At 47.7% G+C, this 17,003-nt stretch overlaps 1 protein-coding gene across 1 annotated transcript in view; it reads right to left on the reverse strand.

The window, feature by feature from the left end:
* TIAM1 (TIAM Rac1 associated GEF 1) overlaps positions 1-17,003 on the reverse strand; it is a 238,965-nt gene that overhangs the window by 180,753 nt on the left and 41,209 nt on the right. The window contains exon 2 of the mRNA XM_068144501.1: positions 6,617-6,839. The gene's annotated coding sequence lies outside the window, so the exon portion shown is untranslated. The remainder of the gene's footprint in view (positions 1-6,616; positions 6,840-17,003) is intronic.

The raw sequence follows: 17,003 nt of genomic DNA on the forward strand, positions 1-17,003 counted from the left end.
TGAGAAGTCCTTCCCCAGCCTTCCTGTAGGCCCCCTTCAGGAACTGGAAGGCCACAATTAGGTCACCTCAGAGCCTTCTCTTCTGCAGACTGAACAGCCCCAACTCCTTCAGTCTGTCCTCATAGAAGAGGTGCTCCAGCCCTCTGATCATCCTCCTGGCCCTTCTCTGGACACCTTCCAGCACCTCCATATCCCTCTTGTAATAGGGGCTCCAGAACTGGAGGCAGTACTCCAGGTGGGGTCTCACCAGAGCTACTCAGGCCCTGTAAGGACCATACTGTGCACATGGGCACACGCATGTAGCAGTTTAAAAAGTGGTCTTTTGCACCTTAGGCACTATTAAAGAGGCTAAATGCTTCTAAATAACTATTTTCTTTAAACAGGACCTAAATACCATTAAAACCTAAGATCACAAAGAGAAAAAACACATGTGCACATGCTCCTAAGAAACCAAGAAGCTTTTCAAAACAGGATTTCTCTGGCATGCTCCTAAAGAAAGCTTTCTTTTATTCAAATCATCAACTGAAGAGCAGAAGACTTCAAGCAATCTGTCAGTAAAAACTCCTGGTTTACTGTTCAAACACTGGCTCAAAAAGAACAATAGGATGATAAAAGAGGATTAAATGATGAAAAAATGCCATTATAGATTACATTATATATGCCCAAGTGACATTTCCATATGAACATATGCATGCAGCACAATGTATAGCTTTTCTTAAACACCTCCAGCAGAGAGTTTGGCCCCAGGATGATCTACCTACACTCTCTCTACACTCTCTACAGAGGTAGTGATTGTCCATTGGAATGGGTTGCCTGGGGAGGTGGTGGAGTCACCATCATTGGAGGTGTTCAGGAGGAGACTTGATGGGGTGCTTGGTGCCATGGGTTAGCTGTTTAGGTGGGTTGGATTGGTTGATGGGTTGGACGCGATGATCTTGAAGGTCTCTTCCAACCTGGTTTATTCTATGTATTCTATGTACCTGCACAGAAAAAACTGAAGGGGAAGACAACCTCCAGTCCAAGGGAAATCTATCACAGACAGGAGACCTAACCTATTGATAAAGATCAGACAGGAAATGAGGAGTTTCACTTTTTATTTCCTGCAGCACTGAACCTTGTAGAGTAAGGTTATCAGTTGGACTTGGTGACCCCAAGGGTCTTTTCCAACCTGAACATTTCTGTGATTCTGCCTTCTGGGCAACCCCTCTACAGCCCCCCAAGCCTCTGCCAGTCCTGCAGTCATCCTTACAGGCAGGCTGGCAGCTTATTTATGGAAAGGGCTCATCTTTGCCAGGGGTATAAGCTTTACCTGCACTAAGGTTCTCTTCTCCCTCCAAAGGGCCCCACAGACAGATAAGCTGGCTTCTCTCCTCCCCACTGAAGGGAATATGGCTTAATAAATATTGAGAGGCAATCTGCCTGCAGTTTTAATGGATTGCATAACTGATTAAAATTTTCCTAGAGCAGCAGGAAGCTTGTGAGGAGGACACAAAATGCACAGCTGCACAAATGTAAGATTAGGGAAGGAGGATGGAAGGTACCAGAAGGTCTGAGGTATTTTCAGTGAGATACATACACAGGCATACCCAGGGTCTTGACAAGCACTCTGATTTTCAACAGTGCTTTAGTCTACCTTAAATCTATGTCAACAAAGAGCACAGAAACAGTTGTATAGAGCAGCCCAGGAAAGAGCAATACTGGTATCATCTTTCACCTGGTAACTTTATGTTGGAGAGGAGGGAGAGGGAAAGAGGGAAGTAAAGTAACCACACTCAGCATCACATCTTGATGTGAAGAGGCCTGTTGCTTTTGGGTCAGCAGGATCATTACATCCTTTATCACAACCACCAATCCACATCAGCCAGCACGTACAACTGCCAGCCAACTGCTCCAAGTTGTACAAAAGAGCTGCTAGGTACTGCAAAACAGCTTCAGCAGCGCTGTACCATTCAGACTGACAGCCAGCCTCAGCCACACTAGCCACAGTGCCTTGCATATGGAGGCTCAATACCATGTGGGGAGCAAGGAGGTACCCCAGTGTCCAAGCTACAGCCTGCCCTGTGCTGCCCAGGGGACCCTGCAGTTCAAGCACAGCTTGGATGCCGCATGAGCTTTTAGAAGAGTAGTGGAGGTGATGGAAAGGTCAGTCTGTCTCTCTGCACTTCTGGTTCCACCCCTTCTCCCTCCGCTGCAGAGTTTCTAAATTAATCTGGGTCTTCAGGCTTGTCAGCTTTTATTGCCATTTCTTAAAGAAAAGCCCAGCTTTCACACTGCAAACTACAGGGCTGAAATCCCCAGACAAGTTTAGTAAGTGCTTTCTGCAATTTGCCTCTGCCCTTATTCACCCAAGTGTACTCCCTTAAGCGTCTCCTTAAAACCTAAGGTAGGAAATGCGCTTAGATGCTTCATTTTCCCCTCCCTGCAACGTTTTAATCAAAACAAACCAGCCAGCCACATCCAGCAGACAGAGGGGCAGATGGGAGCAGCACCACTTGGCACAGATTGCACTGGACAAGTCACATCAGCGGGGTGCAGCCTCAACCGACAACCCCCTTCTTCCCCAAATCCTGACCTCTGCTACTCAGAGGTCTCTGACTTGAGGATGCCAGAGGGCAAGGAATCCTGCTTCTGTGCAACAAGACATTGTTAAAGGGAAAATTCCTCAGGTTTTTTTTCTTTCCTCTAAATCCTTGACAAGGAGATCTGTGTGTGTACAGTCCACAGCAGAAATAATCCTACACCTACCAAAATCAAACAGGAATTTCCTGAGCAGCTCTCGTGCGCTGCAGGGACCCAAAGCCTAGAAACTTAGAGCGGCTGTCCTGTGACAATATAACACCTTTTATCTTTTAGCTTCACTTCAGCACAGGAGGGAAAAAATCAATAAATCAGTAAAAATGTATATAACCAATAACTGGAAACTTTCTGTTAAACTAATCAGAGCACTATACCTGGGTAGGGGCTTCCTAGGACACCGTAACCAAGCAAACACAACCCACCATGGGCTCCTGGCAGGATCAGCCGCTCGGCTGCAACAGCACGCATCTGTTAGTGCTGGCAATTTACAACTGGAAAGTATTAGGGAGGGCTGATTAATTGCTACAATATGAAATTTCCATGCCTTCATTTTAAATTAGCAGCTTTGCAGTTAGCAAAAACCCGAGGGGAAAAAAAAAGAAGGACGGGGGCAAGGAGGGGTCAGCAGCCCCTCTCAGATACGTCCGAGGCCAGGAAGCGTTCTCAGAGAATGCTCCCTTTCCAGCAGGGCTTCAGCTTTCCACACTTTCAGGCTGTGCAGAACATGTCAGGGGTGGGAGCTGACAGAGGGAAGTCCCCCCGAGCAAGGCTGGTGTCCTGGAGGCATGCAGCACTGTGGAGGGAACACAACGCCCACAAGATGGATGGAGGCAACACCATCCATCCTCCTTCCTCGCTTCCCTCCTCTTAATGCCCTCCAAAAAAAGGAGAAGTAAGGGTTACACAAAAACTTCCAAGCTGCAGCACTCCTGCTTTGAATCCCACACCTCACCCAGCCCCTGGTGCCACAAGTAGGGACCTTAAAAAGTGGGGACTGTCAAGAGCCATCTTCACCTTACTTGAGTGCTAGTGACAGCCATGGGAAAATCCCAAGTCCTAGGTCAGAGGGCAAGCCCACCACTGGCCCCAAACACTGGGACTCACTGCACAGAGATGTTACCGATGTCACCCAGCCCATCAGCACAGAGCAATTTGCACCCACTGCTGAAGTGGAAACTAGGAAATCCTACCACATCTTGCTCCCTGGACGGAGCAAAGCGGGACAACGCCTTTGTTGCCACCCTCCCTGCATCCCTTCCTCTCCCCTCCACACACAGGCAGTAGGCTTATTTCCCACACGCTTTGTGATACAAACTCAGATGAACAAAAGAACAAAACCTCTCACCTCTCAGAGCTCAGTCTGCCACTCTGCTGCTGGTCGGCGTGGCGGTGGCGGGTGCCGCGCGGGCCGCCGAGCGCTGGGTAATTTCACACGCCATATGCGCGACAACCGGCAAGCGCCAAGAGCGCGGGGCTAGAGCGGCAGCCTCTGCCTGCAGATCAGTGCTGCTACGGGGAAGGAGAAGCAGCAAAACATCCTCCACAAGAAACCTGGCACACACAGTCTTTCCAAGGTAACAGAACAGCCCCAGACGTGGTCCCAGCCCAGTATGAAAGGCACATGGACAAAGGGCACATATTAGCATCACCCACTTGTACCTGCTGCACTACTGGCAGTGATAAACCTAGAACACAGCATCCACCACCACGCAGCCCACAGGGTCCAGCAGCCCACACGGCGACAGGCAAGGTCTGGCCAGCAGACCCAAGGGCACTGTACACATTGATGGTTGTATCCCATGCCCAGCTGAGCACAGTGGCTCTGTCCCCCCAGCCTACAGCGATACCACCAGGACCTCTGTCTGGGAAACGCACTGGCACGTTTCCAGGATTGCTGCTGACAGGGACCTGCTCCAGGCAGGAGAGCAGGGTGCCAGCAGAAGAAGCTCTCAGCAGCAGTCAGCAATGCACACAGGAAGTGCATTGAGCATCCTCTAGCCTAGGACAAGAAATCTCTCCCTTTTAAGGGCACCAGCTGGTGGGCCTACATCAGCTACAGGGTGTTTGTGGTTACCCTTGGAGCCTTCAGTTTTGGACAGACCACTGCCAATGCCATCTTTGTGGACCTCACAGCTTGACGACTCCTCCCCTCTTCCAGACTGGACTGATGGTGATGCTGGGAAGGGGGGGGGGCAGGTTTCCCCTAGGACCAAAGGGAAGTGGGGAGAAGCCCATGTGGGTGTGTTGGGAAGATCCAAGAGGAGTCAGCTGGGCTGGAAGAGCCCTACAGTGTCTTGATGCACCAGGCAGTCAGGCTTCTTCCCCCAGCCCTGACTCCCTGGTGGAGCCAGAGCATCACTACAAGACCTGTAAACCAAGTCAAGCCCTCCAGGGTAGACATTACTACCTGAAAAATCATTAAGGGGTCATGGTTGAGGTTTGTGAAGGCTGCCGTCACCCATGTGCCAGTGGAGCTCCTCTCCACAGCTTCAACTCTTTCAACTCCCAGCACTGGAAGGAAGGAGCCTGCCTTGCATAAAGGGAACTCTTAACCCTGTTCATCAGACAGGGTGATACCCCCAAGGTCCTTTTCTCTGTCAGTGCTTGGTTTGAACTCTGCTTTACCATGGCTCATCTTACCACTCTCCTGCCCTTGCTGCTACATCTCCCTCTGCCTGGGCTGCACTCTCTGTACCAAAGTGGGACCATGGTCATTTTTGGCAGGGGCCCACCTGTGAAGTGTTTCCCCTGCCAGGGCTTGCTTATGCAATCAGAGAAGGTGCTGTGGCCACATCAACCTACTGGAGACACTACACTAGAGCAAAGCTTCTCTCCTAGTTTCCAGTCCTGTTTTTCCAGAAGGTGTCCTAGGAATGGGACTGGAGCAGGTTTTAAAGGAATGCTTTGGGGCTAAAGCAGTCAGTATTGGTCTGGTTTATATCATCCCCTTGATCATTTGCACTCTGTAGCTGGTGTGGCTCTGGGCTGTCCCTCTGTTGCCTCTGGGGATGGTAATTTCACTTCATCTTTCACTAGGCTAAGCAGTTCCCACAGCTGCAGGTTTGGTTGGGGATGGTTAAATGGCCACAGCAAACTGCTCCTGTTCAGTCTTTGGGTTCCCTTCTTCCTTGACTTCTAAAAACCCTGGGAGAGGAGGGAGTTTTTCTGTCTGTCTCTGTAGCTGTGATGAGCTTTCTGAAGCACCTGGCTTTACTTGTCCTGCTCCTCCCTGATGGAGCAGCTCCAGAGAAGGGCAACGAATCTGGGGGAGGGTCTGGAGAACAGGACTAGGGAAGAGAAGTTGAAGGAGCTGGGGATGTTCAGCTTGGAGAAGAGGAGGCTGAGGGGAGACCTTTTGGATCTCTACAACACCCTGAAAGGGGACCCAGGTGAGGTTGGTCTCTACTCCTAAGGACAAGAGGAAACAGCATCAGGTTGCACCAGGGGAGTTGGAAATAAGGAACAATTTCTTCCCTAAAGGGTTGTCAAGGCTTGTCCCAGGCTGCCCAGGGCAGTGGTGGAGTCTCCATCCCTGGAAGGATTTCAAAGCCATGGAGACGTGGTGCTGAGGGCCAGGGTTTGGTGGTGCCCTGGCAGTGCTGGGTTAAGGGTTGAACTCGAAGATCTTAAGTGTCTCTTCCAACCAAAATGATTCTATGAGATTCATCAGTGGGAATGCAGCACTGCCAAGCCTCAGGTACCACAACCTTGAGGTCTACTTTTCCAAAGGTTTTCCCAGGGGTTTTGGGGGGATGTTTGTTGGGGGGGGTTAACAGCTGCTGGGTCTTGTGGCAAATTTGAGGTATGCAAAACTCCAATCCTCATAACTAAAGTGGCAAGGAAACACAGGGAACACACCATGACATGTCAGGCACCCACACACTTAAACTGTAAAACTCTAAGAGGCAGAATAGCACACAAGTTCATCTCCTAGAAGCAGCAAAGCTTTATTTTTCCCTTTCTTGAAAACACCTCAGTCACTTATAAAACCCCACAAAAAAACAGCTTCAAAAACACAGTCTGACACATTTTTACTCACCTTGACAAGACTCTCTTATTTTTCAAAGGTCTGACAGCTTCTAGATGAATGTAGCAGCTCCAGGAAGGGAGAGTTTGATAGTGCTATCTGCAGAGAGAGAGATCTTGAAAGAAGAGGCTCTGAGTTTTTCCTCTGTGTAGTCCCATTAACAGATTTTGGCCTTCACAGGTCCTCCAGTTGGCTGCTTCTTGGCAGAAGGATCTGGAGACAAGTTGTGGGGCAGCTGTGAGATAAACACAAGAGACCTCTCAGTGGAGCTGGGCTCTGGCAATCAGGGGTGCAGGACTGATGCACCAAATGGCTGCACTCTGAGTCAAGCCTAGCCTTCAGGTACCACCACACTCCCCTGCACAAACAGCAAACACATTGCTGAGACAAGTGCAGCTTTCAGCTGCAGTGAGACATTTTGCTCCTGTTTTATGTAACCATTCATGACTGTTATTCAATTATGAAGGAGAGCTTTCCATGGAAACTGCAAGGAGGTATTTTGTTTAAGATACACTACATGCTTTTTAAGTAAGAGCTGTTCATCTCTAATGGGCAAACATTTGAACTGCATTCAAGGTTTTACATTTAGATCTGTCTCCCAGAAGACAGCCAGCCCTACTTGGAGGCTGTGCACTGTGTGGTGCACTTTAAAACAAAGAACTTTCCAGTTTGGCCTCCTTAACGATAAACAGCCAGGTGAAAGAGAATCGATCAGCTCCTACATGGGGCCATGGGAGGGTTCAGCAGGAAATGCCATTTCCCACTGAGGCCCCACAGGATTCTAGCAGGCTCAGCAGGCTGCCAGCCTACATCAGTCCCCCAAACTGCTAAGCCTCAGGGACCGGTCCTGGTCCTGTAGAGCCCACAGTCAGTTGGTAAGTGACCTAGTAATCCAATTAGGCAGCAACACAGCCTGCTAAAGAAATAAAACAAAAGGAAACAGGAAAGGGAAAAGTAACAAGAAAGAAATTATGCCTAAAGCAAAGCATATCCTCATTACTCCTCTAATCTGCAGCTGCAAGGAGGAGCTTAGCTGGGTACCCAGTCCCTGGGAGAGGGAGACAACGTGCTAAAGAAAGCACAGCCTGACCTCCAGCCTGGAAACCCCAGTCACCAAACACAACTGCTGCTCATTGTGTGTATGGAAGAGCAGGCAGTGAAATCAGTCCTTTCCAGCCAGCCTGGTCAGTAAAACATGTCCTGATTTCTCCAACCTAGCTGTTCAAAGTGCATCCCTGGCTTTTATTGTATCATGTTGAGCCACTGCCAGGTGTGTTACCCAGAAAATCATGTGGTTGCAAAGGGACAGAGGAGTGACACCAAGACTACTTCTTTTAAACATAGAAGGGTGGCAGAGGCTGCTCCCATGAGCATTTCCTCAGGGTGCCCAACCCAACTGCCCAACCTCAGAAAGGATTCCAGTGCTGCTGGGAGGATGCCCCATACCTAGCAAAACCGTGAATGAGTGCATGTGAAACCACCCATTCAGTTTCAAAGGTCAGAACCCCTGGGGAAAAAAAAAGGAAACACAACATTTTAAGGCACTGGGAAAACACTACAACTGCAAAAAGAGGGTTTCTGGTTAAAACAAATGTTTACATTGCCAGCAGTTTTCACACACCCAAGACATGAACACAGCCAAAGCTTTTTAAAACACGTTTTAAGCATCTTCCTATCTGAGCTTCGACTTCCTCTGGGCCCTAAAGTAATTACAAACTGAGACACAGAGCAAGAGATCTCAGCTGCCAATGAATTTGTTTGTGGGTGTGAAAGCTCAAAAGCACAAAAAAGCCTATTGGCTCAGCTTCCATGCTGGAGGCCCAAACAGCAGCATTATCTGAGGGTTTGGGGGGGAGGGAATGAAAAGAAAGGGGGGGGGGGGAAAAGCCTTATAAATGCCATTGCTTTGGAAAATTAGCATTTTTAATAGGAAAGTAAACATAAGGCTTGTTTTATGTGCTGATAACTATCAGCATGTCAGGGTTGGGTTTCTTTATGGTTTCTCCATTATCATAACAAAAGCCTGCTGAGCATCTCGGTTGAACAGCAGGAGTTAAACATGCATGGCACCCAGACTTCTTGGAGATCATTTTGCAAACAAAGAGCAACAAGAATGCCCTTCCACCACTGAGTTCTGAAATTAATAACTTTGATAGTACTTTGAGTTGGGACTGCAATCCAAAATCAAAGTTTGAAAGCAAGCTAGCTTAAGGAGCTGGGCATCCATCCCTGGCTTAGAAACATCCTTCTCCTGAGTATTGTCATAAAGGATTCACTTTTGCTCTATAGTCTGTGTGACATGGCACTGCATGGTGCCATCTATCAACGAAGCCACCTCTTAGTAGCTGTTTGCCATCGCTGGAGGTGTTCAGGAGGAGACTTGACAGGGTGCTTGGTTGCATAGTTTAGTTGGCTGGGTGGTGTTGGATGATAGGTTGGACACAATGATCTTGAAGCTCTCTTCCAACCTGGTCTGGTCTATTCTATTCTATTCTAGAACTTCAGCTGAGTGTGGCCAGGCCCTGTTTTATAGAATAGAATAGAATAGAATAGAACAGAACAGAACAGAACAGAATAGAACAGAACAGAACAGGTTGGAAGAGACCTTCAAGATCATCGTGTCCAACCCATCAACCAATCCAACCCACCTAAACAACTAACCCATGGCACCAAGCACCCCATCAAGTCTCCTCCTGAACACCTCCAGTGATGGTGACTCCACCACCTCCCCAGGCAGCCCATTCCAATGGGCAATCACTCTCTCTGTATAGAACTTCTTCCTAACATCCAGCCTAAACCTCCCCTGGTGCAGCCTGAGACTGTGTCCTCTTGTTCTGGTACTGGCTGCCTGGGAGTTTTGAGACAGATTAGCTCCTGCAACTTGTCCAGGTCCCATGCCAGAGGCTACTCTGCACCAGAGAAGACCCATGGCATAGACAAATTGCCTTCACCGGCCGAGATCAGACATAAGGCAGCTGAAGCCCATGCCTGCCCAGCCACAGACAGGTTTTTCCACCCCAAAGATGCCCCAACATTGGGTGCAGCAACTCCTCTCTGCCCTCCTGTTGCCCAGCAGGAGCAGAGGCAGCATTAGCCTCCCATACCATAGGGAACACAGGCTCTGGCACACGGGGAAGCCCCAAAAAGTGCTCCCAGGTGTTCCCTGCTGTAGCCAGCGGCAGGCAGGGAGGGACAAGTTGCTTAGAATACGAGCAGGCAAATACTGAATGCTGCAGGTTCACCCAGGCCTCGAGGCAGTGTCCAGGCTGTCAGCTACACAGGTCTAGGGAAAGTCCAGGTTCACAGGGAACAAAACAGTTTTCCACCTTCTCTGTTGATGATTAGCAGCGCAAGCCTGAAACGTCAAAACTTGACTCTTAATTACTGAAGTCAGCACTTAATGACTCCAATTATATTTCCACTGATTTCTGAAAATTGGATTCCTCACCACACTTGCTGTGTTTAAATTAGTCTCTTACCTCAGTCACGGTAATTATACTTTGACAAACCAAATTCAAACCCCGGTGAGATTTCCAAAACCCTACTTAAAAGCAGTGGGGACTTAAGAACAAGAAATTCCCTAAGCCTACCCTCATCCACATTCTCAGTCACTCTCCCTTCAGGGCATAGGAAGGCAGAGGGTTAAAAGATGAGAGAAGTACAGAGGGCAGTATGTTGATGAATTGCAGCAGCAGCAGTGTTTTAGCAGGAGAAAGCAGGGAGCTAGTTCTGTGACAGAAACTCACCGTCTGATCCCCCTGTAGCACAGAAATTAGCTTCTGCTTTTATCCTAAAACCCAACAAAAGGTAACTCCTCTCAGGCTCACCATTACCAGTGCCATAGAGGACTCCAGCAATGAGGAGATTCAGATGTGCATTGATTAGGAGAGAATGCATTCCCCACAATGGCTTTCTAATCTAACCTTCATGCTCGGACCCCAGTATCCAGACCTACCATCAAAACATGCCCACGGGATAAGCACCATTTCCAGAGGATGCAGTTGCATTCCTCTAGGGATGCCTACCCTTTATGAGGGAATTATTCCCAAGTTCCTGTTCATAATTAGTGTTAGAAATGGGAAAGGACAGGAGAATAGGTTTCAAGAAACTAGAGCGCAGGTTTCAAGAGACTAAGCAGCAAATGTGAAGAACACCTAAACCATAATATTTTAAGGAAAGCCCCTACATGTATTTACTTAATATGACAGAGAGAGAGTAGTGATTTCTCCAAGAGTGCCCCTCTGTATGTTTCTCTCCTGAAAGAGGAAGGAAGAATCACTAACAACCCTCAGTCCAATCTCAAAACTAAAGCATCTGAAGCATGTACCCTTATATTGGAGCAGCCTGGTGATAGCCATGGCAGTCATCAAGTATCCACAGTAACTATGGCAAAGCCAAGGTGTCCATGCCAGCACTGTGGGCAGCATCACACTCACAGGAGTGTGTCTCAGCACCTGGACAAATTAATCCTAATCCCTGAAGGTCCAGAGCTGCTTCAGGAGCCAGCTACCTCGTACTGTATCTCTAAGGACAGGCAGACATTAAACTGGTTGGGAGGTTAGAATAGAATAGAATAGAATAGAATAGAATAGAATAGAATAGAATAGAATAGAATAGAATAGAATAGACCAGACCAGGTTGAAAGAGACCTTCAAAATCATCATGTCCAACCTATCATCCAACACCACCCAACCAACTAACCCATGGCACCAAGCACCCCATCAAGTCTCCTCCTGAACACCTCCAGGGATGGCGACCCCACCACCTCCCCAGGCAGCCCATTCCAATGGGCAATCACTCTCTCTGTGTAAAACTTCCTCCTGACCTCCAGCCTGAACCTCCCCTGGCGCAGCCTGAGACTGTGTCCTCTTGTTCTGGTGCTGGCTGCCTGGGAGAAGAGACCTCCAAGATCACCAAGTCCAACTGATCACCCAACCCTATCAACTAGACCATGGCACTAAGTGCCTCATCCAGGCTCTTCTTAAACACCTCCAGGGATGCTGACCCCATCCCCTCCCTGGGCAGCACATCCCAATCTCTCTTGCTGTGAAGAACTTCTTCCTAACATCCAGCCTAAATCTCCCCTGGCGCAGCCTGAGACTGTGTCCTCTTGTTCTGGTGCTGGCTGCCTGGGAGAAGAGACCAACCTCTGCCCAGCCCCGAGGTTAGCTGATGCTAGGTTTAAAAAAAGGTTTCAGGTTCCTGAGGGGTCACAACTGCCCCAAAGGAGCAATGACAAGAAGACTGGAGCAGTCTGGACCAATGTGGCATGCCATCCATCACAAAACCCCCACCAGCTCCCTACAGTTGGAAAGGAATACAAAGCCAATCACCTGCATGTGTTTGGTGTGTTAATGCGAGAGGCAAGTGGATACAGATTTACACAGTCATATTTTCACTGCAGCACTGGGATACAATAATGCTGCTGTCACAGCTAGTTCTTGCAATAACACCTTTCCATTATGCTCTTCTGCTTTATTTTTGTTCCCATTTTTGCAGATACTCATTACTCAGCAGTGGCTGCTGGATTTTATGCTCACATATGGTCTAAAGACATGGCTGTTTAATGTTCCCTATATGTAAATAACTACATGCTGTTTCAGTCCCTGCTGTGCAGCTGAAGGAATGATTAGATTATAAATCTCAAACACAGAAATATCTCAAGTTGGATTTCCTCAACAAGTCCATTACAGCTTACTTTGGGTTACATTTGCTATCTTCCCTTTCACCTATGAATTCCCACTGCTTTCAATGAGCACATAAAGCAACCAGCAACAGGCAGAAACAGCCCAAAGAGCAGGACTCCAGGGGAGCAGCCCAGGTGCAGCCCAGGTGCAGCCCTGTCATAGGCATCTCTCTGTCTGGTGACAGAGCTTTTGCCACCACCAGTATGTTATGGGTGAAGTTAAATCTGCTTATGTATACTCAACACCATGCTGCCAACATGCCAGCCTCAAAATGAAAGTGCTGGCTAAAGCAAAGCACCATGGGGCTTGCAGTTCAGACTGTAACAGGAAAGGCTTCCTGTTCTGCTTGCTGCTTCCAGTTTCCAGTTTGGGGAGCTGGTCTTTTCCACTGGGCTGGCTTCTGTGTGCTTGGGTGGGGGGAACTGTTTTATCACTGGCTAAGGTAATTGTACAGTGTGTGATCTCATTAAATTCCTTATCTCAAGCCAGAGGGCTTTTTTGTGGTAATTTCCCTCCTGCCTGTGTGGGGGAGGGGTTCTGGCTTTTTAGAGCAGGCTGTGTTAACCCAGGACAGTCCATCTGGCACCCAATATGGGGCTTGAAAAGCAGGCTGGCTTAACCAAGACAGTCTATTTTGGCAGGAAACAAGAGAGTTGAGATAATGAGAAGATTCAACTCAACCCATGACAGTGCAAAGCCAAATCCAACATGACAACACCAAGGGAGCTCACATGCTGAGGGTGCCTGCAGAAACCCTCACAGCACAGAAGAGAGAAGGAAGCCTGGGGAAAGGCCACAAGGGATAACATGGCAACCCCTGCTGCCAGCCATGCCCAGTGCCCCACATGACTAGGAGACATCACACAGGGTGGTGGCTTTGCCACCAGCAAAAAGCAACCATGGGACAACACAGTGCAGCACAGCATGGTAAGAGCCAACACCTGCATTTTAAATGATTCTTCTTTTATTCTACATGTGCTGCTTCTACAAATGAGCACAAGGTCCCATCCAGAGGGACCTTGACAGGCTGGAGAGGTGGGCCCAAGACAACCTCATGAAGTTCAAGGTGACCAAGTGCAAAGTCCTGCATCTGGGTCAGGGCAACCCCAAGCACCAATATAGGCTGGGCAGGGACTGGATTGAGAGCAGCCCTCAAGAAAAGGCCCTGGGGGTGCTGGTGGATGGGAAGTTCAAGACGAGTCACCAGTGTGCACTTACAGCCCAGAAAGCCAATCACATCCTGGGCTGCATCAAGAGAAGTGTGGCCAGAAGGTTGAGGGAGGTGATTCTCCCCCTCTACTCCACTCTGGTAAGACTCTACCTGGAGTACTGTGTCCACTTCTGGAGCCCCTATTACAAGAAAGATATGGACATGCTGGAGTGTGTCCAGAGAGGGGCCACGAGGATATCAGAGGGCTGGAGCTCCTCTCCTGTGGAGACAGACTGAGGGAGTTGGGGCTATTCAGTCTGGAGAGCAGGTGCTCCAAGGAGACCTTACTGTGGCCTTCCAGTATCTTAAGTGGCCTACAAGAAAGCTGGGGAGGAACTTTTTGGGGTGTCAGGTAGTGATGGGACTAGGGGGAATGGAAAAAAAAAATAGAAATGAGTAGATTCAGATTGGATGTTAGGAAGAAGTTCTTCCCTGTGAGGGTGGTGAGACACTGGAACAGGTTGCCCAGGGAGGTGGTATAAGCCCCATCCTTGGAGGTTTTGAAGGCCAGGCTGGATGTGGCTCTGAGCAGCCTTATCTAGTGTGAGGTGTCCCTGCCCATGGCAGGAGGGTTGGAACTAGATGATCCTTGAGGTCCCTTCCAACCCCAACAATTCTATGATTCTATGATTTTCAGTGTAATTTATCTTCTTTTTAATAATGGCTGACAGTATTCATTTCAAAGCAAAGCTCCCATGCCAAGCACCAAGAAGCAGCATTAACATAACCACTAACATTTCCAGCTTGTTCAGTATCAGAAACCAGCACACAGAAAAATCTTTTGAACTTTGCAAGGTAGAGAAGTGCTCACAAAGTAAATAAAGAGGAGATAAATCATTCATTGCTCAGCCACTCTCCCCTCCTTGCTGACCCATGAGAGACTGCAGGAAATGCTTCTGCTCCCTCCCACCTCCAGCCCCAGTACTCCCAGTCCTTTCAGAGCAAGGGAAGAAAGACTTAAAGCTCACATCAACTACTGAGCAAGCCACAGGTTAACAGGCAGCAGACTCTTCATCCTGAGCACCCGCTCCACACTACGCTTACAAGCCACAGCGTGCTTGCCCAACAGAAAACTAGGCCTGTGCTGCAGGAGATGGAAAGCCTCAATGAACTATGATGCACTACTGAAAGCAAGCTGGAAACACAGCAGGCAGCAGCAGCATCGATTTCTTTTCAATAAAGAAAGAGTTTTTTGGGTTGAAACTTCTGTTTCATCCCAGGAAGGTGAGCAAACAACTGGCTGGCAGGCATGGGGAAGTGAGCAGTGGTCGCTGCCAACTTGATCTGACAGTGAAATTACACAAATAGCTCAGCACCACCACAAACATGTGCAAGCCCTCCCCATGCAACCATCTGCCTTGGGTAAGTGGGTGTAGAAATCAATCTCTGGTGGCAAACAAACAAGCAAAACCAGGAAAAGCCTCAGAAGACTGAAATTAAGACATTAATCAAGAAGCCAGGAAGGGAAAAAAAAAGTCTTTGGCCTGTGGAAGCAGGCAGCAGACAGCCTGGAACTGGATATTAATTCAATTTATACAAATGTAGTCCAAGCCATCAAGTTTAGGCACAGTCTTTCTGTAGTCAGGAGACACTGGAGTGACTGCAAGAGCTATGAGATTCAAAATATGCTTAGGATCAGCATTGCTGTACGAAGGATAAAAAGAACCCCAAAGCTCCTCAGGTTTGCCTACTTCCATCCCCATCCTCTCTTAGTATACTAATGAGGAATCCTTGCCCAAATCTAGTCCAAGTAACTGATTTCTGCTGACCTCAAGTCCTCCTGCAGTTCTAACAGTAGACAATGGATCTCATTCCCTACCCCAGCAGCCTCTGTGGTGTGGCATTGTTCTGCATATTAATGATCCTTAATGACACCTAAAAGCATCTGCAAAGTTTCAAGTATGGATTTTACCACTTAGTCCAAAGCCACAAGGAGCCAATAATGGTAAAGATGTTCAATGACCAAAATGAATAAAGGAAAGCATTCATTAAGACATCCTCTCACTCCTGGGGAAAGGGGCATTGCTGTGATTTGATGGCAAGCAAGTAAGGTATTAATAATATTACCCTGAAAGGAACCATTTAGAAATAACTATGTCTCTTTTAAGTTGGCAGGGAACAAACCTATTCAGTGGGAGAAGAAGAAAGAGGGGAAAAAAAGAAAGGAAATAAAAAGAAAGATCAAGGGAGTGAAAGGAAAGAGCTGCCCACTTGCTCGTGACATTGTCAGCTTCAGACACTGATGGAAGATTAGTCCTTAGGAATATAAATCACCTCCAGTCAGGAGTGCTGGAATTCAGCACTTCCCATGACTGCTTAAGAGGCACTGTCAGCTGATCCTTATTTCTCAACTTTGAGATGAGGACTGGCAGGGTGTAAGGCTGAAAAGAAGGGTTAATTAAACAAAGACACGGGCAACAGCCTTTAGAAATTGATTAGACAAAGTGAAGGACTTGGCAAAACAATCTTGATTCCACTGCCAGAGTTATAACAACATCTAAGAGATGGAGTGTCATTTTAGTGATTGATACTCTCACTGTATGTTCCCATAGAAAGGTTAAGTACTGGGACATTTATTGGGGTAAATGAAATCACAACCGAGCCAACCTCTTTTTCTCTCTGTGAAAGGAGGAAAAACTGCAAAGGATCTCTTCACCCAAAACCAAAAGCACCAGCAAAGGACTTAAGAAAATTAGCAGGTTGCCAAAATAAGGCTCATCAAAATGTATTCATCAAGCTTACGTGGCATTTATTGTCTCCTTGCTTGGGAGGAAGAATGCATCAACCTTCAGGTGGGTGACCAAAACCAGAAACCCACCTCCCCTCCACATTTCTGCTCTATAGACTCTGCCTTTTTCACTCTCTCATGCAGACCCATTTCTGTTTATGTGAGAAGTCACACAGCATGGGGAAAGCCCAGAGCCTTGGGGGAAGAAAAGAACATGTATGTAAACCATAGACCATGCCTGTTACTCACACAAGGGTTATTTAACACTTCTCTTTTGTAATATGCTGGTGAAGAAAAGACTTCAGCCCAATTTCATAACACCAAAGTCTCGAATCATCCTGTTCATGAGGTCAGAACTGCAACTGGTATAAATTTTCTTACCACCACCATAAATCCCAGCATTGTAATGCTGAAAACCTCCAGCCCTCACAGCAGCAATGTTGCAGACCGTCCTGCATTTTTAACCTCGACTGTACATAATTGTTAGTCACTGACCCATTCTCCAGCAGCCCTTGGCCACAGCAGGTTGCTAAGCAACCTGGGTTTGCTCCAGATACTTTTTAAAGTCAGTTTTTAAGTCAAGAAAGTGAATACTGAGACTATTGCAGACAGATCTGAGGTGGAAGTGCAAGGAGAGGAAGCATGTGAGACTAATCCACACTTTTATGAGAAGAGTAGTAATATTCAGTGCCACTTTGCTACATATGAACACTGTTTAAAGAAGTCTTGCTGCAGCCTCAACACAGCTCACACATCTCCTGAACTGCAAAATTA

This window comes from Melanerpes formicivorus, unplaced genomic scaffold, assembly GCF_026170545.1.
Source record: "Melanerpes formicivorus ecotype bairdi unplaced genomic scaffold, bMelFor1.0.p_v2 SCAF_11, whole genome shotgun sequence".
NCBI lineage: Eukaryota > Metazoa > Chordata > Aves > Piciformes > Picidae > Melanerpes > Melanerpes formicivorus.